Source organism: Canis lupus, chromosome 22 (assembly GCF_048164855.1).
Source record: "Canis lupus baileyi chromosome 22, mCanLup2.hap1, whole genome shotgun sequence".
Taxonomy (NCBI): Eukaryota; Metazoa; Chordata; class Mammalia; order Carnivora; family Canidae; genus Canis; species Canis lupus.
The window spans coordinates 22484895-22506227 of NC_132859.1; the positions used below are offsets into that span (position 1 = coordinate 22484895).

General features: G+C 36.4%; 1 protein-coding gene and 1 long non-coding RNA gene across 18 annotated transcripts in view; one reads left to right on the forward strand and one right to left on the reverse strand.

Moving 5' to 3' along the window:
- TMEM108 (transmembrane protein 108) overlaps positions 1-21333 on the reverse strand; it is a 349072-nt gene that overhangs the window by 241589 nt on the left and 86150 nt on the right. Inside the window, exon 1 of one of the 17 annotated variants that reach the window (XM_072792740.1) lies at positions 9260-9280. The exons of the other annotated variants lie outside the window; for them this stretch is intronic. The gene's annotated coding sequence lies outside the window, so the exon portion shown is untranslated. Of the gene's footprint in view, positions 1-9259; positions 9281-21333 lie in introns of those variants that run through there. 17 annotated transcript variants of the gene reach the window in all.
- LOC140614015 (uncharacterized) lies at positions 664-19347 on the forward strand. The gene is made up of 5 exons (XR_012014918.1): positions 664-790; positions 894-1096; positions 1319-1404; positions 13708-13783; positions 19119-19347. It is a non-coding gene; the product is annotated as an uncharacterized lncRNA (long non-coding RNA).

The window sequence follows — 21333 nt, forward strand, 5'->3', positions numbered from 1 at the left end:
ATAAATAAACAAATTTTAAAAATTATAAAAAAAAGAAAGAGTACAAAACAAAGAATGCAATGGAGCTAGCTGGCTGTTGTGCTGTGGAATGGGCCCCGTTTTCAGTTTTTTTTTTTTTTCCTGCTGTGTGTCTCGTAACTTGGAGACAGTATCTGGGGATAGAAGGTTGGAAATCTGGGGAAGGCATAAAAGGACCAGTGTCTTTATCAAGGGAAAACACCTGGGTGTTTCTGGGTGAGACTAATTTTTCACAGAAACCACATCTGTTCTCTCAAGTAAAAAAAATACCAAAACATCCCTGGAGGCAATGTGGTATAAATTTGTATACCCATTGTGTATAATCTATTATACATGGATTTAAACTGTGGCCACCATGTACCTGCTCAGAGACCGTGATAGTCTCCTTACTCTCTGAGCTCAGTTAACTGCACAATCAATTAAATGAGATAATTTAGGTAAAATGCCCAATACTATTCATATGTGTTAACATATGTCATGCCCTTTCTGCCTTACCAATACCATCCAGAGGCATGTGCTAATAGTGACAAACCTACTTCTATGCAAATGCAGGGATGTATCTTGTCATGACTGTAATTTCTGACAAAGTAAAAAATTACAGACTCATTCTGCCATTTAACAACTCATTCTATTTTTTTGTGACCAGGATAACTGATGAACTTTAACTTGACACTTTTCCTCCTGAGTCACTTCTAAAAGATCAGATATTTTAACAGCAGCTGATCTGCACAGTAGGATCCCATGGGTCAGTCCCCACCACCAACATAAAAAGGTTAGGAATTATTTCATATCATGATGCTGCCAGAGAAAGTACAGATCCCCAAAGAAAATATTTTATAATATATTTTTTTTTTTCTCCCAAATTCCCTTGCCAGCTTCTTCCTCTGTCAAGAAGTGTTGGATGTGATGGGATATTCTGCATGCATGCCTGAGTCCAGGGCACTACATGATGGCACCAGGTAGAAGCTGAGGGGCTGCTTGGGTTTCAAGCTGACACATCTCCTGTCAAAGCTACTTCATACCCCGGCAGAGAGAAGTTCCTCTCAACTCTTAGCAGTGATCATTGCAATTATTACATGTGAGTGACCAATAAGTCACTAAGTCACTGTGATGACTCATGCATCAAAAAGAAAGCCTTCCTCTGGCCTCATAGGCCGGGCAGTAATCTCTAGGGAGAGAAGCTAATCTTGCTAACTAAGAATAGTAGGTAGGAGAATGATGTCACCAAGATGGCAATGTAAGTCATTCTTAATTATACTCTTCTTCCCAAGAAGAACCAAGATCTATTTTTTTAAAAAAGGTACCACTGAGAGAAGCCTAGAACACAGAGGTGAGGCCGAAACACACTGCTGCATCTCACAGACCAAGAGGTACTACATTAGACAGGTAAGAAAAGTGGTCACTTTTTTACCACATTGCCCCTCTTCCAGGACAGTACAGCACCACCAGGAGAGGTCCCCCTTGAGTCACCAGTTTCTCCAGTAGGAAAAGAGAACCCAAGCATTATAGGTCACTTAGGAGAGCCCATACCCTGATCTCACATGGTAAGGATTGCAGTAGAATCTGCACAGTATAGACACTAGGAATCTGTGACACATGGGTGAGTATCTTGCAAAAATCAATACACAGACCTTGGCAGACAGAGCTAATTACCTGCAGTGCCCAAGTAGTAATCCCATTCATCAGCTTTGCTCATCTTCAGAACCAAATCTGGGGTGCACTCTGATTAGGGAACTTGGCAGGGTGCAGATATGCCTGATTCGGATCCTCAGATGAAGAGTTTTGCTGGCTCTAGAGCTGAGTTTGCCCACACCCAGGCAAAGTGCTAAGTCAAAGCTCTATCCTCTGTGGAGGGTGCCTTCTATACTCATCTGATCAGAAGGACTAGTGACAACTGTTAGAAGCTGTGTGGCCCAGTGGCACACAAGCTAAGAGGTGAATGGGCAGAGCTGATAACTTCCAGAGCACAATCAGTGTGGGCATTTAGGCTTCCATGCTAAGTAAAGGCAGGAGGATTAAGTCATAGCCAAAGGTGGGGGTAGTTCCTGGCAACTCTAAACTGGAAAGCCTCTTTGAGAAATTGAGAATAGCCTGGAACAGCCCCTTCTCCCTCCTGCCTGGGCGAGATAAAGTGAATAGTTTGCAGAACAAAGCCAGTGACCCTGTTCAGGAAGGAACTTGGGGTGCAGGTCAGCTTAAAACAGCAAACAAAGAGCTTTATCAGTTTTAGAGATGCTTCTCCTGCTGTGCCTGAGCAGGCAGTTTAATTTATAGTCCTGTTCATAGCTGAATACAGCCTTCAGCCTATGCAACCAGGAAATCTAACCAGGACTGACAGGAAGCTGTTTAGCCCAATTCAACAACCCTATGTACTGTCTATGTAATGCATTAGAAAACAGGATAGCCTATGATTTCCCCCATGTGCAAGAGCAAAACCAATGACTTCACTTGACCAAGGAATTCAATACATTCAGGCCTGCTTTGGGCCCCCAAACAGTGAATGAACTATATAGGCCTTAAGCCTACTTGCTACTTTGTCAGGGCAGGGAAGTTAAATCATAGCTCTAGCTACTACTAAATACAGTACTCAGTTCTACCATCTAGTAAGCCTGAACAGAGATTTAGGCAACCACAAAATCCATCCTATAGCCTCACTTGGGTAAGGAACCAAGCAAACAGTTCTATCCAACTGGTCTCAGACAGTGGTACTCACCCCACCCCTGTTCTCAGAATTCAAATAGTTGTGTCTCCCCAAAAGAGACCACAATAGCAGGGCCCACCTGCCCAAAGACATTACCAGCAGACACATCCAGAAACCCAAACTGAACAGACTAGTAAAGAACTATCTCTGCCAAAGAAAACCTGCGAAGTTTGGAAAAGGAGGCCCATTACTTGAATGCATATGTACCAATGTAAAAAATCAAGGATCAGGTATATATGGTATCACCAAAGGAAACCAATAAAGCTCCAATAACTGACCCTAAAGAAGTGGGAGATCTATGAATAGTCAGATATTTTAGAATAATCCTCTTAAGGAAGTTCAGCAAACCAGAAAAAAACACAGACTAAAGTAGAAAAACTAAAATTAGTAGAAAACCATTGCTCATTTTGCATGAACAAAATGAGAAGTTTGACAAGGAAACAGAAACCATCAACAACATAAACAACAACAAAACAACCCTCCACAACACAAACCCATAAACAGAAATCCTAAAGTTGAAAAATACAATAACTCAGAGGGTTTCAAAAGTATACTCAACTGGGCAGCCCAGATGGCTCAGTGGTTTAGTGCCACCTTCGGCCCAGGTTGTTATCCTGGAGACTGGGGATTGAGTCCCACGTCAGGCTCCCTGCATGGAGCCTGCTTCTCCCTCTGCCTGTGTCTCTGCCTCTCTCTCTCTCTCTCTCTATCTCGCACACGTGCGCTCTGTGTCTCTCATGAATAAATAAAATCTTTTAAAAAAGCATATTCAACTGTGCGAAGGAAAAATTAGTGGGCTGGAAGATGGGACATTGGAAATTGCCTAGTCACAGAAACAAAAAGAAAAAAAAAATGAAAAAGTGAAGAAAGCCTACAAGAAATTAGGACAAAATAAAAAGAAACAATATTCAATACTTGCATTATGGGAATTCCAGAAGAATGAGAGAAAGGCACACAAAATAAATTTAGAGGAATAATGTCTGAAAAGTTCCCAAACCTGGAGAGAGAAATGGAAATCTAGATCCATGGGGCCCAAAGGGCCCCAAATAGATTGAACCTCAATAGGACTACACTGACACACATTATAATTAAATTGTCAAAAGTCAAAAGCAAAGAATTTTAAAAAGCAGCAAAAGAGAGAAGTTACACACAAGGGAACCCACCATAAGACTACTGGCAATTTATCAACAAACTTTTCAGGTCAGAAGAGAACAGGATGACATATTCACAATATTAAACAAAAACAAAAACTGTCAGATGTCCTTCAGAAATAAAGGAGGGAGAAAGACTTTCCTGAACAAACAAAAGCCGAGGGAGTTCATAACCACCAGACTGCCTTCAATAAATGCTAAAGAGAGTTCTTTGGGTGAAAGTAAAAGACAATTAACCTCACAACACCACAAAAAGGTAGGGTAAATTTCATTGGCAATATTAATATATAGTCATAGTTTGATTCTGCAAAATGGTAATAGTGGTACATAACTCACAACTCTAGTTTGAAAGTCAAAAAATATGGAGCAAAAAAAAAAAGAATGGAGCAAATAATGACTGTAAGTACAGTAATTTATATTAATATTAAAAATATGTAAATTTTAACAGCAATAACCTAAAATGCAATGGGGGGGGTGAAGTTAAACTGTAAAATATATAAATTCTAGTGAAGTTAAATTGTTATAACTTTAAAAAAGGGTGTTAAAAGTTTAAGATATTTTATGTAGGCCTCATAATAACCACAAGGGAAAACCTTTTAGTAATTACACAAAGGAATATGATGAAGTTGTCAAAGCCTATGGATACAAAAATACATCAACACACAGAAAAAGGACAACAGAATGAGAAATAGCAACAATGGATCTATTTAAAAAAAAAAACAATGAACAAAATGTCAATAGTAAATCCTTGCTTATCAATAATTACTTTAAATGTAAATGAATTAAATTATCAAACCAAAAGACACAGAATGACTGAATGGATTTTTATAAATCCAACAACATGGCGCGATGCTGCATCAGATGTAAACATCTGACTCTTGATTGTGACTCAGGTCATGATATCAGGGTCATGAGATGAAGCCCTGTATCAGGCTCCATGCTTGGTGTGGAGTCTGCTTGAAATTCTTTCTCCCTCTCCCCACTCATGTGCTGTCTCTCAAGTAAATAAATCTTTTTTAAAAATCCAACAATAGGGATCCCTGGGTGGTGCAGCGGTTTAGCGCCTGCCTTTGGCCCAGGGCGCGATCCTGGGGACCCGGGATCGAATCCCACGTCAGGCTCCCGGTGCATGGAGCCTGCTTCTCCCTCTGCCTGTGTCTCTGCCTCTCTCTCTCTCTCTGTGTGTGACTATCATAAATAAATAAAAATTAAAAAAAAAAAAAAAAATAAAGGTTTAAAAAAAAAAAAAATCCAACAATATGTTGCCTAAAAGAAATTCACTTTAGCTTTTTTAAGACATAAATAGACTGAAAGTGAAAGGATGGAAACCCATTACAAGCAAATGGTACCAAAAAAATTTTTTTTAAAGTTATATCAGAGAAGACAGACTTTAAAGTAAAAAAGAATAGTAAAAAGAGACAAAGAAGGTCATATAATGATAAAGGAGTCCATATACCCAAAAAGCATAACAACTGTAAATATTTATGCACCCAACATTAGAGCACCTACATAAAGCAAAACCGATAGAGCTAAAAGGAGTAATAAAGTTTAGTATAAACTAAACTAGTATAATAGTTTAATTAGGACTTTAATATTCTATTCTCACCAATAAATACATCATCCAGAGAATCAAAAAGGAAAGAGAAGATCTTCATAACACTATAGACCAAATGAACCTAAGATACACAGAATATTCTATCCACCTATCCAACGCAGAATGCATGTTCTTCTCTAATGCATATTTAACATTTTCTAGAATAGATCACTATGTTAGGCCATAAAACAAGTAAGTATCCTCTCTGACAACAATGGTATGAAACTAGAAATTGGCAACAAGAGGAAAACTAGAAATTCACGAATACACCAAAATTAAACAACACTCTCCTAAATAAGCAATGGATCAAAAAAATTAAGGGAAAATTGGAAGTAAAATTTTTCTATTTGCAAATTCTTGAGACAAATGAAAATGAAAAAAACAACATACCAGAACTTATGGGATACAGCAAGAACAGTTCTAAGAATTAAGTTCTTAAGAACAAATATCTATATTAAGAAGAAAGATATCAAATAAACAGCCTAACTTTATACCTCCTAAAGGAACTAAAAAAACAAGAAACTGAACCCAAAGTGAGCAGGAGAAAGGAAATAATAAAGATTAATGCAGAAATAAGTGAAAAATGAACAGAAAAACGATAGAAAAAAAAGATTAACCAAACCAAGAGTCCGTTGTTTGAAGATACATAAAACTGACAAATGCTTAGTAAGTATAAAAGAACCACCCAAATCCACAAAATTATAAATGAAAAAGGAATTATCAAAGAACTGATACCAAAGAAATTCCAAATATCATTAGACTACTATGAACAATTATATGTCAACAATTAAACAACCAGAAGGAAAAAATTCTTAGAAACATGTAACTTACAAAGACAGAATCAGAAAGATACAGAAAATATGAATAGGCCAATTACTAGTAAGGAGACTGAATCAGTAATCAAAAATCTCCCAATGAAGAAAAGCCCATGACTAGATGGCTTAACTGGTAAATTCTGCAAAAATATTAAAAAAAAAAAAAAAAAAAACTAACAGTAATTCTCAAATTCTTTCAAAAAAATCAAAGAGAAAAGAACATTCTCAAACTCATTTTACGAGGCCAGCATTAAACTGGTATCAAAATCTGAAAAGGACACTACTAGAAAAGAAAACTACAGGCCATAATCCCTGATGGATATGGATACAAAAATTCTCAATAAAATGCTAACAAACCCAAATTCCAAAGCATGTTAAAAGAATCATTCACCATGATCAAGTGGGATTTATCCTTGGGATATCAGCATGGTTCAACATAGGCAATTAACAGGATACATCACATTAATAGAATGAAAGAAAACAATATAATCATCTCAATAGATGCAGAAAAACCATTTGATAAAATTCAATATCCATTCATGATAGATAAAAACTTTTAACAAATTAGGCATAGAAGGAGTATACACCAACATAATAAAAGCCACATATGGCAAGCAGAGAGTTAACATCTCATTCAATGGTGAAAAAAATGAAAGCTTTTCCTCTAAGATCAGGAATAAGACAAGGATGCCCAGTCTCACTACTTTTATTTCACACAATACTGAGAGTGCTAGCTAGAGCTATCAGGTAAGAAAAAGAAATATAAGATATCAGAATTGGGAGGGAAGAAGTAAAATTGTCTCTATATGCTGATGATATGATTTTATATATGGAAAATTCTAAAGACTCAATCAAAAAACTGTTAGATCTAATTAATGAGTTCATAAAGTTGAAGAATGCAAAATTAACATACAAAATCAGTAGTGTTTCTATACACTACCAAAATTTCTGAAAAAGAAATAAACCAATCCTATTTACAATAGCATCAAAAACACCAAAATACTTAGGAATAAATTCAACTAAGGAGATGAAAGATCTCTATGCTGAAAACTACAAGACAATAATGAAAGAAATAAAAGAAGACACAAGTGAAATGGAAGGTTATTTGTGTCCATGGATTGCAAGAAGTAATATTGTTAAAATTTTAATACTACTAAAAGCCATCTATAGATTCAATGCAATTCCTATCAAGATTCCAATGGCACTTCTACAGAAGTAGAAAAATCACTCCTAAAACTTATCTGAAGCCACAAAAGACCCAAAATAGCCAAATAAATTCCAGAGAAAGAAAAACAAAGGTGGAGGTATTCACACTTCCTGATTTCAAACTATTCTATTAAATTGTAGTCATCAACAGAATAGAATATTGTCATAATCATAAAAACAGACCCATGGAACAGAATTGAAAGATCAGAAATATACCCAACCATCTGTGATCATCTAATATTTGACAAAGGAAAAAATAGTCTCCTCAATAAATGGTAGTAAGATAACTGGATATTCACATGTAAAAGAATGAAACTGGACTCCTATCTTATACCACTCACAAAAGTTAACTCAAAATGAATTAAATACTTAAATATAAGACCTGAAACCATGAAACTCCTAGAAGAAAACAGGAATAAAGCTCCTTGACATGGGTCTAGGTAATGATTTTTTGGATAGGATCTAAAGGACAAGCTTCAAGACAACAGTAGGCTGTTAGTAGTTAAGTTTATAGAGAGTCAGAAGTTGTACATGGATTTTCAATCATGCAGGGGCCTGGCACCCCTAATTCTCAGGTTGTTCAAAAGTCAAATGTATATATACAATGGAATATTATTTAGCCACAAGAAATGAGTAAATCCTCTCATTTGCAACAACATGGATGAATCTTAAAGGCATTTTCTAAGTGAAATAAGTCAGAGAAAGATAAACAACTATATGATTCCACATATAAGTGGAATAAAACCCCCCCCCAAAAAACAAAAAAAAACCCCAAAAACACTCAAATAGAAAGACACTCATATAGAAAGACTTGTGGTTAGCAGAGGCTGAGACTAGGGAGGTGGAATTGGAGGAAGGTGGTCAAAAGTACAAACTTCCAGTTATAAGAGAAATAGGTACCAGGGATGTCAGTTAACATTGCTGTTATGATATGTAGGAAAGTTGTTCAAGTAAATCCTAGGAGGTCTCAACACAAGGAGAAATTTTTTTTCTTTCTTATTTTCTCTTTATATCTTACTATATAAGAAAATGGATGTTAGCTGAACCTATTGTGATAATTATTTCACAATATATGTAAGTCAAATGATGATGCTATATGCCTCAAACTATGTGTGTCAACTATTACTCAATAAAACTGGAGGAAAAAACGATATGCAAAACAAAAAATCCCGCACAATAGGTAGGAAGCATAAGCCTTGCCAACACTTTAATTAAATGGAAATTTTTTCCTCTCCTCTTCCCTTAATCTACCTCTGTCTTCCTTCTCTCCTTTCTCTCATGTCTTACCAGATATTCTTAGATACTCTGGGTCACATCTGCCAACCTGTGAACAGAGCTAGGATTAAAACAGACTCCAAACAAGAGGTCCTACCAGCCAAGAGCAATCACTGTCCAGTGGCAATAATTTTTCAAACAGCAGGATTTGCTGTTTGCATCCTGAAGCACAGGTCTATATTACAACTCAGAAAGCAAAAGAAGGAAAAACAGTAAATGACCAGAACAAGATATAATCTAAAAATGTTACTGAGTTCTCAATCCAGAGACATCCCAAATACCTTTGCTATTAATTCTTCAATAACCAAATCCACCGTTTTTTATCCTGAAAACACATCAAATGGTTTTATTACAAACTAAAAATCATTCTCTCTCCCCAATGGTGCCTCCCCCCCCACTTCCAAACTTGCATACCACCTTGATCTTGCCAGTCCTCTAAATCAGAGTCCTTGAAATACATCTTCCAACCCTCTCTGCTTCAAATATATTAAAATTTTACCTGTCAATATCTTTCAAAATTTCATCTTTTCGCTTCGTCATCTTTGCTTTGTCTTGTTTTAGTCCTTCAAATTCCTCTCAGGTGACTATTGCAACTCATTGTTCTCCATATATTTACACAAATCACTCCTAAATAATGCATTTAATCATGTTACTCCACTGCTTTAAACCTCCTCCCAATTTTCTGTTGCCTTCACCTTGGCATTTAAGGCTCTTCACAACCCACTAGCTAGCTCACTAACCTCTCTAGCTCCATCTGGCACCAACCCCCGCCTAAGTTCCAGCCTGCTGAGCTGATGAATGTTCCATCAACACACCCATAGCCTTCCACGACTTCACATCTCATTTCTTACAATCTTTCCTGAGATGCCCTTCCTCACTCCCTACACTTAGCTTCCCCTCTTTGTGCTCTCAACACTTTGTCCTGATCTGTACTTTTGTACTTAGTTTACATTGCAATTACATATTTTATGGAAATGTATCTTATTCATTCCTGCATCATAGCATTTGCTATTTAAAAAAGACTCACTAAAGAAATTCTAAAGGATATACTTCAAAAAGAGGGAAGAAAGTAACAATGAGGAAAAACACTGGTAAATAGGCGAAACTAAGTAAACATTATTTAAAACTGTTAGAAAAGTGCATAATCTGTGGGGGGAAATAGAGAATCTGAGGAGAAATATCTTTAAGATTTGAAGCATGAGTGGTAACACTCATTAAATAGAAACTTTTTAAAGTATGCCCATCAAACTAGCAAGAACAGCTATTAAGGGAGTAGATATAAAGCATATAACCTCCAAAGAAGGAAGAGGAAAAAATGAAATACAAAAAAAAAGAAAAAAGAAAAAAAGAATTATTAATTCAGATGACAAAAGGGGAAAGGGGAGAAATAGAAAACATTCATAAAAATACATAAAACAGTGTAAGAAGTATAAATTTCTTATTAATTGCAATAAATGCTAGTGGAACCAACTTTCCAAGTAAGGGTAAATATTTTTAGACTGAACGAAAATCTAGCTACATATTGCCTGTAAAAGATACACCTAAAACACAGAACAAGACACATGCAAAAGAATTATATACCTGTATGTACCTATTAATATTGTCTCAAAACTTGCAAAGCAAAAATTTACATGGTAATGAGAAGATATGGACAAATCCATCACCCGAAGAAGAAACTACAATAGAACTCTCCTAGTCATGGATAGCTTCAGCAAATAAAATATTAGTAAGGACAGAAGTTTTAAACAGCTTAACTGATAAGCTTTTTAGCAATATAAAACACATGTAGAATATTAAATGCAACAATTTGTGATACATTATACAATTTTGAAAACAAAACTAGTGATAGCCTCAAACTTCTAAAGATTCTTTTACTGTAATACAATTAAATATTAGAAATATATTTTTCAACATAACTCTGATTCCAAATTAAGAAAGAAACAGAATGAGAAATGAGCATTATAGGTCAATTTCACAAAGGTGAAAAACTCTAAACAAATTATTTGTAAAGATAATTGGGTTTATCAAAGGTATGGGGCCTTGATTTATTATTAGAAAACCAGTTAATGTAACTCATCCTAATAACAAAGTAAAGGGAAAAAACCATATCGTCAAATCATCAGCCACAGAAAAATATTTATAGAATTCTACATTTATTCACAATTTTAAAAACTCAGCATACTAAGAATAGAAAAGCCCTTGACAAAGGATATTTATCAAAATAAAAACAACAAAACCTACAATGAACATTATATAGTTGATAATGAAAATCATTAAAAAAATTTATTTTAAAATCAGAATGAAGAAAGACCAGGGTGCCAGCTATTATCATATCTATTCAACATTGGTCTGGCAGGCCAGACCAGGGCAAAGATAAAAATAAGAGATATAAAGCTACATAGCTGTTGTCATTTACAGATAATATATTTATGTAGAAATCCCGAATCAAAAGAAAAATTATTTTAATTAGTAAGATTTAGCAAATTTTATGTTCACAAAACCAGTAAGTAGAAATCAACTACATGAGTATATTCAGCAGTAATCAGAATGACATCATTAACAGCAACAAAAATAAAAAGTACCCAGGAATAAATTTAACAAAAGATACGCCTGCTCTTTATATAAAATGTTTTTAACTGAAGTGAAAAACACTGTATGAAGATCCAAACAATTGAAGGATTTGACTAGATAGGTGGTAATATGACAAAAGAAAGAAAAGTGGCAACACAAAAGTCAGGTCAGGTCTGACCTGTACAGGGTATGGAAGGAAGGTAATGGCTTACTTCTTAACCTGGATGGTAAGCACAGGAGTATTTAGGTTTTTAATTCTTCAAACTGTACCTAAAATTTTATATTCTCTGTTATATGGATGAATTATTTTATAGATTTTAAAAAGGGCTAGAATAGCCCAATTAATGCAAAAGTATGCTGTCATGTCATAGGATTCCCACAATTTACAAGAAGTGCTTGGGAGAAGATACTAATTTTGTCAACTTTGAAAATGTGTGTCTTGAATAATCATTTCAACTTCAAAAGAGGAGGCAGCAGCCACTATAAGATGCTAGAACAAACCCCTTCAGGAAACACTCAGTTCTAAGTGCAATTGTCCTCATTTTTTTGGTTTTAAATGAAAAGGTTTCTATGCAAAGCTGTTTATATAAATTTTCAGTTGTTTACCTCTGCACACAAAGTAGAAAAGGAGAAATAGGACCATTCAGGAACATTTAACAAATACTGGCTTAACAATGATGAAAAATTTAGGTAAAGTCTCAACTCTCTATTTCATTAGCCTAATACACTAGTGTTTTACAGTATGTTTCTAATGGTAGATAGAGTGCCAAGAGCTTGCAGATAATGTGTTTTGAAGAATGACTTTTGGTGGGTTTAGTTATAGGGAAATAAATATTTTATTTGCATGCTAATATGCTCCCTGGAGTAATAGATAAATATGATCAGAAATACATGTAGCTTGGGCACCAGCATGTAACCTGTAGCCTAGCTTATCTGTGTAGCAGACTGCTTTCCAAAAATGGCCACTACAATATTTCCAGTCCCACATGCTCTTCCAGAAGCTTTTCACTTCCTTACAAGAGATGGAATTTATTTCCATTCCCACTGAAACTGAGTGGCCTTTGTAACTGCTTCAATGAGTGGGGTAAGAATGTTGTGTGATTTCCTAGGATGGGTCATAAAAGATAAGGTTCTCGCCTTTCTCTTTCTTGGGTCATATGGTTTGAGAGCACTGAGTTGTCTGGCTATCTTGAAGCTGTCATGCTGGAGAGACCACAAAGAAAGAGAGATGCTGAGAAGAGCCCAGCTATTCTAGTCTTTCCCAGCCCTCCAGACAGTTTAGGGAGTGAGTTTCAGATGATTACAGCCTCCAGCCTCTAAGCCAATCCAGCTGATGCTGAATGGAACCAAGATAACTGTCCCTGTTGAGCCCTGCCCAAATTGCAGATTTGTGAGCAAAATATAGTTGCTGCTTTAAGGCACTAACTTTGTTGTGCTGCAGCATTAGATAACTTGAACAGTTGTCTTATCTACAGAAAAGATATTGAATGTAAATGTCATCCTCTCATGTACCCAAAAGATAAAAGACTGAGAACCAACAACCCCAAATAGCACAGTTTCTAAAAACCATAATGATAGAACTCTATCATTATCATACAAAAAGCAGCAAGCACCACCCTAGAAGTTAAATTTGATTTAGTATTTATTATACCTGCTGATCACTGATGTTGATGAGTTGGTTCATTTATCAATTTATTATTTGAGGGGATCCCTGCCTGGGTGGCTCAGCAGTTTAGCACCTGCCTTCGGCCCAGGGTGTGATCCTGGAGTCCTGGGATGGAGGCCCCGGGATGGAGTCCCGCATCAGGCTCCCTGCTTCTCCCTCTGCCTGTGTCTCTGCCCCTCTCTCTCTCTCTCTCTCTCTGTCTCTCATGAATGAATGAATGAATGAATCAATAAAATCTTTAATAAATAAATCTATTTGAAAAAAATCCTTTAGTATTTTTGTTTTTAACTACTTCAAAGGATCTGAGATGCACGTTAACAATCTCCATCTATAAACGAAATTTATTCCATTACTATATCTATCTTTTATTCTAGTCTATTTATGTTAGCATCACAGTGTGATATCAGGTGTCCTCCTCAAATTCAGTGGAACGAATATGAAATTACTGAGGTCTACTGGATGCTAGGGTAATCAGATTTCAGAGCCAAAGAAAATCCCTGCTCACTTATTATGTGACCCTAGGCAAGCTACATAACTTTACTGAGCATTTTTATTGATCTGTAAAATGAAAATACTACCTATCTATCTTGCAGGGTGGTTACGGAATTAAATGAGTCAATATATATAAAATACTTAGCATGCTTGGTACATAACATGCAATCAATAAGCTTCCTTTTCTTGACACCTCTTGTTTCTTTATTCAATGACAGGTTAAAGGAGTTTGTAGGTTCCTAGGTTTGCCTAGTTAAAAGAAGCCCTCCAGAGAAAGTCAGGCTCAACTTATCTGTAAGTATTGCTCCCACACTTGGAAGTAGGCTTTCAACCTGCACTGGGAGCTTCAACATAAGCAGCTCACTGGGGCTCTCCATTCTGCTTTGCATAGCTGTAGTTGTTATTAGAGAATCTACATGAAGAATGTAGGGGTTGGGGGATCCCTGGGTGACTCAGCGGTTTGGCGCTTTTGGCCCAGAGCGCGATCCCGGAGTCCCAGGATTGCATGGAGCCTGCTTCTCCCTCCTCCTGTGTCTCTGCCTCTCTCTCTCTATGCCTATCATAAATCAATCAATCAATCTTAAAAAAAAAAAAAAAAGAATGTAGGGGGTTTTTTGTTTAAAGAACATTATGGCCAGTATATATTTTGACTTGTCAAAATCATATTAGGGAAAGGTTATACCATCTGAAGAATCCGAAGATAGTTTTTCTAATTACACTCTCCTTGTAAATTAAAATTTGGCATTTGGTTTACAAATTTGTCTCAGATAATGTGTCAATCAACCAACATCTGATCAATTATAAGGTAAAATTGACACTGAAGTTCCAGACTCAAGAAACTGACCTAGGGAGTGAGCCCTGAAACAGACACAGTGACTACTAAAATCCAGGTCCCATGGCATCATTTCTATTCGTCTATTACAAGAATTCAAATATTTGAGAATAAACCTCACATTCTATTAGCCTTCTTTTACATGACCCAAAAAGAAACCACATAAAAAGTCAACAGATATACTGCTAATATTTTTACATATATATTCTGAAGAAGAAACTATTTTAAATAGCAAGTAAACATGAATATGGCAAATGATAATAAATATTTATTTCATATGTACAAGTAAACCTTTATCATTAAAGACAGTTCCTCGGGATCCCTGGGTGGCGCAGCAGTTTGGCGCCTGCCTTTGGCCCAGGGCGCGATCCTGGAGACCCGGGATTGAATCCCACGTCAGGCTCCCGGTGCATGGAGCCTGCTTCTCTGCCTGTGTCTCTCCCTCTCTCTCTCTCTCTCTCTCTGTGTGTGTGTGTGTGACTATCATAAATAAATAAAAATAAAAAAAAATACAGTTCCTCTTAAGATTGTAGCCTAAAATATAAAACTCTTTGACCTGAACCACTAATGACAAACTAAGGCTGTCATTGTCATCATAGGCACCTTGGGATGTTATACCAACCCCAGAAATTGTATTCACTGAGAATAGCATCCATGCTCACACCATTCTGAGAGACAGGGATTAGCTATCACCTCCATTTTAAGAGCTGGATAATCAATCAATCACAGAGAAGTTAAACAGCATATTAAAGATTCAATATTGGGCAGCCCTGGTGGGATTAGCGCCGCCTTCAGTCCAGGGTGTGATCCCAGAGACCCCACGTCAGGCTCCCTGCATGGACCTGCTTCTCCCTCTGTCTGTGTCTCTGCCTCTCTCTCTCTCTCTCTCTGCGAGTCTGTCATGAATAAATAAAATCTTAAAAAAAAAAAAAAGTTCAATATTTGCTAAACAGCTGCTTATTTCTGCTTGGACCTTGAGCTGGAAACTTCTACCAGATGGATAAGGTGCTTACTAATAGGGCAGTAAGCCCACCTCAGAGGGTCTCCTTAAGGTTTGGCACTGGTAGTACACAATTTGGTCAACTGTGCTTCTTTTCCCTATAAAAATAGAACTCAATAAATATAGCAGCACAATTTATTAACAAATCTTTAATCATTATCTTTAAGAATTAAAATAAAGACAATCTAGTGTAATATTTACATAAATTAAAAATGCCTACCTTTAAATTAATCATCTTTTCCCACTAAATTCTATTTTAAACCTACTTCTAACTTAAACCTGGGTTTATTCCAGACTCTAACTGGAATTCTCCCTGATTTAATTTGAATTGTTATTTCTCCAATAAATCTCAGGTCTTCAGAATAGCCTAAGAGCTCAACATGTAATTCTCCTGAGTTAATCTATTCTTTCTTCTCCCTCCGATTTTAGCTTAAGAAACCATTAATTTCATAAGGCATCTAAGGTCTCATTTGCTGGAGCCCTTCCTCTTTTCAGAGGACTCACTATACCTTATACCTTTCCCACACCCTTACCTCCAGAGAACCTTGGGTTTTGCTCCTTCATCCCCATGCTTTACCTTTGCTACACTGCCCACTCTGGGCTTCCATTTCCAACCAGAAGGAACCATACATGCAGCCGTCTCTGCTCTGTGGTCTTGTTCCAATCAGGGAAACATTCCTATGGCAACGAACATGCACTACCATTTCACTCCCCCTTCCCTGAAAGTTCCTTATTTGCATGGCAGATGTTTGGCAAGGACACTGAATTACTTTCACTTGCCTAGCAACTACTAGCCTGTTCTAGCCCTTCTAAAGGGGCTTAGCTAAAAAAAAATTAAAAAATAAAAAAAATAAAATAAAGGGGCTTAGCTTTTTTCTCTTTATTTATTAAAGCCTATTTGAGGGCTGGCTGGCTGTGGAAAGGTCAGCTATCAAAACATTGTCCCAGGGTACTGGCCTGGAGCACACATAGCCCTTGAGCAAACTGAAGTCCTCTCCTGCCCCAAGGGGAAAAAATGTCCATAGGCTCAAGACAATGGGCCAAGAGTGGACAGCTCTAAGGAGCTCTTTTTAGGCTAAGTCCAGGGAAAATTCCACTTTTAGAGAACCTCAAATCTTGTTCATCCTCAGCTATAAGAGTCAAATTATTGGTATATTAGCCTTCATTCATTAAAACCAAGTTTATCCATTTAGTATGTTGTATATTTAGGACCCTTCTATCAATTTATTGACTTAATAGGCTTGCAACCAGATACTTTAACTTACATGTTATACTTTATTCATATAGGTAATGTTGGTATTAGGAACCAACATGGCTCCTGATTGATACTGCTATCCTCATTTCCCTGCCTCAGTGAATTCTAAGAAACACTCAAGGTGCCTATAATATAATTTGGGTTCCCTTTCTCTGAAAATCCACAGAAGTGGAGGAGCTTGAACAATGAATAAACCAAGTTTCTCCAGCCCTTGTGCCATTCTGCTGGTAGGATCTCATGTTTGCCTGGTGCTTTTTTTTCAGAACAGAGCCCAATAGCAGATGCTAGCTCCTAAAAACACCTGATGAGATAATCAAGCCAGGTTCTGGAGAAAAATAAAAGCTATTGCCTTCCACAAGGAAAGCAAGGCCACTTATGCGAAGGGAAGAGTCGCCAGTTTAAACTAGCAATAGAATCAAAAGTTGACCCTGGTGGCCACTGTTCTTCCTTTATAGGACAACTTCCTTCTGCTAGCAGGGGAACAAAAGACTAACTTTTCTATGCTTGTTATCTTTGGTTTCTTCTAAAAAGAAGCTTCTTACCCACTTCTATGACTTTACTAGGATAATTTTTGATCCCTAGGTCCTATTTCAATGATGGCACACAGTAAGTGTTCAGTAACCATTTATTGAAGTCAACTATAAACACAGAAGTAACTAAAAATTTAAAGTAACTATTTTCACCTATCATACCTGTAAACTAAAATTTTTGTCATATTCAATGCTGATAAAGATGTATAGACACATGACATTCTTATAAACCGTTGATAGAAGTATAAATTGGTAATTTTGGAGGACAATTTGGCACTTTTTAGTGACACTAAAAATGCACACACTTTCACTAGTAATTTCCCTGCTTTGAAGATATCCTACAAATATATTTACCAAAAAAAACGTAAAAAGATACGTTAAGATGTTTATTATAGCATTGTTTGCAACAAGAAAATCTGGTAACAACTACAATGTTGATACACAGAAGTTAACTGATGGCATGCCAACACAATGGAGTACTATACAGACATTTAAGAGAGGTAGATCTATATGTACTGATCTAAGCATATATCTAAGATACATTGCTAAGGGAAATATACTGTATAACAAAACCTATGTATCCATAAATAAGTATAGATGTATGTTATGTGTACATATGCATATACACATATATTATGTGTTTTTAGATGAATAGAACATTAGTTCATTCCTAGAGGGACCTGCAGAAACTTCACAGTGACTATCTTTAAAGAATGATATTTTGGAATCACAGGGATTTCCAAATAGGGAAAAGCCTATTTTCACTTAATAGCTTTTATAAATGTTGATTAATTTGAAAATATAAGTCTTATTCATACTTTAGAAACATGTTCATAATTGGGACACCTGGGTGACTCAGTCAATTAAGCATCTGACTCTTGATTTTGGCAGAGGTCATGATCTCAGGGTTGTGAGACTGTCAGGCTCCATGCTCAGCACAGAGTTTGCTTGAGAGTCTTTCTCTCCCTCTCCCTCCACTCATACATGTGCACACTCTCTAAATAAAATCTTTTAAAAAATGTTTGTAATTGCTTTCATATTAGTTTTTTAAAATAATAAGCCAGTAGGTTATTTTTACCTTTCAGGTATATTAGGTAACCAACACAGGAGTCTCTAAAACCATCCACAGCCCCTGAAAGCAAGAAATTGCAGACATGGAAGCAACAACTCACATAAATTACATACAAAGTTTGCACTTTTAATATGGTGGGCATAGTAAATATAGCAAAACTATATTAAAATTAAGAAATCATATTTGAGCTATGTAAATTAAGATTTAAAAATTGTGAAAACACATTGTAGCACAACCAAATAAACCAATGCTCTTCCTAATGCATGGGAGTCTTTCTGTGGGGGATGAGAGGTGGGTTTATAGGAAGCAGAGAAATAACTCCTATTGCTAAATTAGGAATCATGAGCCTCAGAAGCCCTATATATATAAAAGTTAAGAACCAACAAAAGGGATCCAAGATTTCTAAATGATGCTTAATCAAATAAAAGAGACTTGGGGTGCCTGGGTGGCTCAGCATCCAACTCTTGATTTCAGCTCAGGTCATGAGCTTAGGGTAGTTAAGACTGAGTCCTGCATCAGTCTTCACACCTGGTGTAGAGCCTGCTTAAGATGCTCACTCTCGTGCGTGCTCTCTCTTTCTCTTGCTCCCACCCCAATAAACAGAGACAAAAAGGTGCAAATGTACTTTTTGGGGAGAATTACTTAACAAGCAGAGAGGGACAGCTGAAGAGAAACATCCCTTAGTCACTGTCAACTCTGTAACAAGAAAATGGGAACTATAATATAAAATTAATTTTTTCAACTTCCAATGGTTAGAAAGAACACTGTTTTTAAAAATAAAGCATTAAAGTTCATTTCCACATTATCCTCAGCCTCCTGAATATTCCTACTCTTTTCTTACAAACTCAAGAGAAAAAAAATTTCCCTTGATACTCATTATAAAACCCCAGAATGCTCTTGATATTGCCATTTTAACTGTCTATTGTTCTCCTAACTCTAGGAAATCTCTGAAAGCCAGACATAATGACTGTTGTGACAGTTTTCAGTAACAAGGAGTGAAGTTTCCTGTCAAAAGAAGTGCTTTCACCATTTTCGTCATATGTAAAACAAGATGCTTCTACAGGTACATTCATAGAGCTTCTTTGAGATCCTGAAAATCTATCAAGGATGAAAGAATCAATTAAAATGACATAAATTTGTGGGAGTTTTTCCCTTTTAGCTATAGCAAACTCTGATTTATTTCCCATTTAGTGCTGATTCTTTGGTCAGAGAACTGGCCTTTTACTCCAGAGCTGTTAAGGGCAGATTCCAGATATTAATCCAACAAAGGGGCAGAAAAAGACGGTACGGTGCTTGGTGCTTATTTGAAATACTCTAGATCCTAGACTAAATGTAGTGGATATGAGTAATGCTACATTATAATGCTCTTCCAGAAACTATTAAAAGTCACCAAGATTCTAAATCTCGCATTAAAACTGAGAGACCCACATCTTCAGGAGAGATCTACTGGTCAGATGAGCAGAAAGAATGAAGTGTGCTCCTGGAGGAAGGGTCTTGGTCCAGGATTTAGAGGTCCTGAGTTTAAGTACTATAGAGTCCTTAACCTGGAAAGCAGAGACTCACTCACCCTCATTTACTTTATTTCTCCCATGTGAACAAATGGGGACAGGTATCAGATCAAGTGAGATATCACATGGAAACAATTTGAAAAAAAAAAGGGGGGGGGGGAGATGCCAAAATGGCCTTACTATTAAAAAGACCAAGAGTTTGCTTTTGTGCAATTATCATACAAATATAATCCTGTGTGACTCAGTTTCCTTAACTGGGAACAATAACAACACTCACTTCATGAATATTATGAAGGTAAAGTGAGAAAATGGAATGTTCCCAAAAGAGTGTTTGGTATAGATACAGCAAAGCTCAAAAATATTAGCTATTACCTTTAGTACAAAGCTACTTTATTAGAACGGTGAATCCCCACAGTACTGGAGAGTTCCTAGATGTTACACAGAGTAGCATAAAGTGAAAAACATGAGATAAGAACATAAAACAGGGATTGGCTATGCCCACAGAACATGCCTTTTTGTAACTAGTAGCCAATTAAATACAAAGCAATACCACAAAAGGATGTCTGGGATAGAACTTTGACCAAGCACACAGCAATTCAGTATAGCAAGAGGCAAAAGACTGGATCAATCTCTCTATAAAAGGTTAAATGGCCTGTACGTTAAATATGACATGTACAGGGACTTTTCCCTGGCTGGTTCCACAGTAAGTTGCTCCATCCCCAAATATTTGCAACACGGATAAATGGATGGATGGGATGATCAAAGGTTGTGCTTTCAATACAATTCTGAAATGCTCTAATCACAACAGTCTATATGAAAGACAAAGGAAAACCCCAAAGACATATGTACTCTTATACTTCATTATTTATCCAGTGTTCACTATAGGTTAAGCACAGCGCAGTACAAAAGTTTTATGAATAAAGATTTGTTCATGCAATCATGGAAATCTAAGTTTTGAGGAGAAAAAGTTGGCTTTTATCTTCATTGGACTCTAGTCACAGTGGAGATAACTAATTGCCTACCTCCCTAATTGCTTCTTATAGGCAACTCTCTCTGCATTCAAATCTTAGTAATACCATTTAAGGGTCAAGACATTTTTATCTTAAGAAACCAAGGGAAAATTGAAAGTCTTGCTCAAATAATGTAACTGTACCAGATAGTATCCAAGGAATTTAAGGGCATGTAAGTAATTACAATATCTTACAACAAATTTATCCTGATGGAAGGAAGATATATATAACAATAATGAATTATGGACAAATTTTAAAGAAGTGGAATTTTATTAGAGTAATTCAAATTAAGTGCTAATAAAATATTACTAAGTGGATATCTTCATAGGACTACTTTAATGACTAGAATCCCATATAATCAGTACATAGGATCCTAATAAATGAAAGGCATTTGAAAACAGTCCTTTCAAGCAAGTTGATGTTTTTTAGAAAAAGTATTTACACTACTCATTTGCTCTATGGGTCCTTTCTTCAGATAAAACAAAGTAAACTTCATATTTACTCTGAAGAAATTATTAAGGACCATGAATTAATGGAGCTACAAATGGATGGCACTGCCAAAGAGAGATCTAGTGCTCTGTTAGATGGCTCCATGCCAATTTACTTTTAAACGAGTGTGTATACTCCACTGTTCATG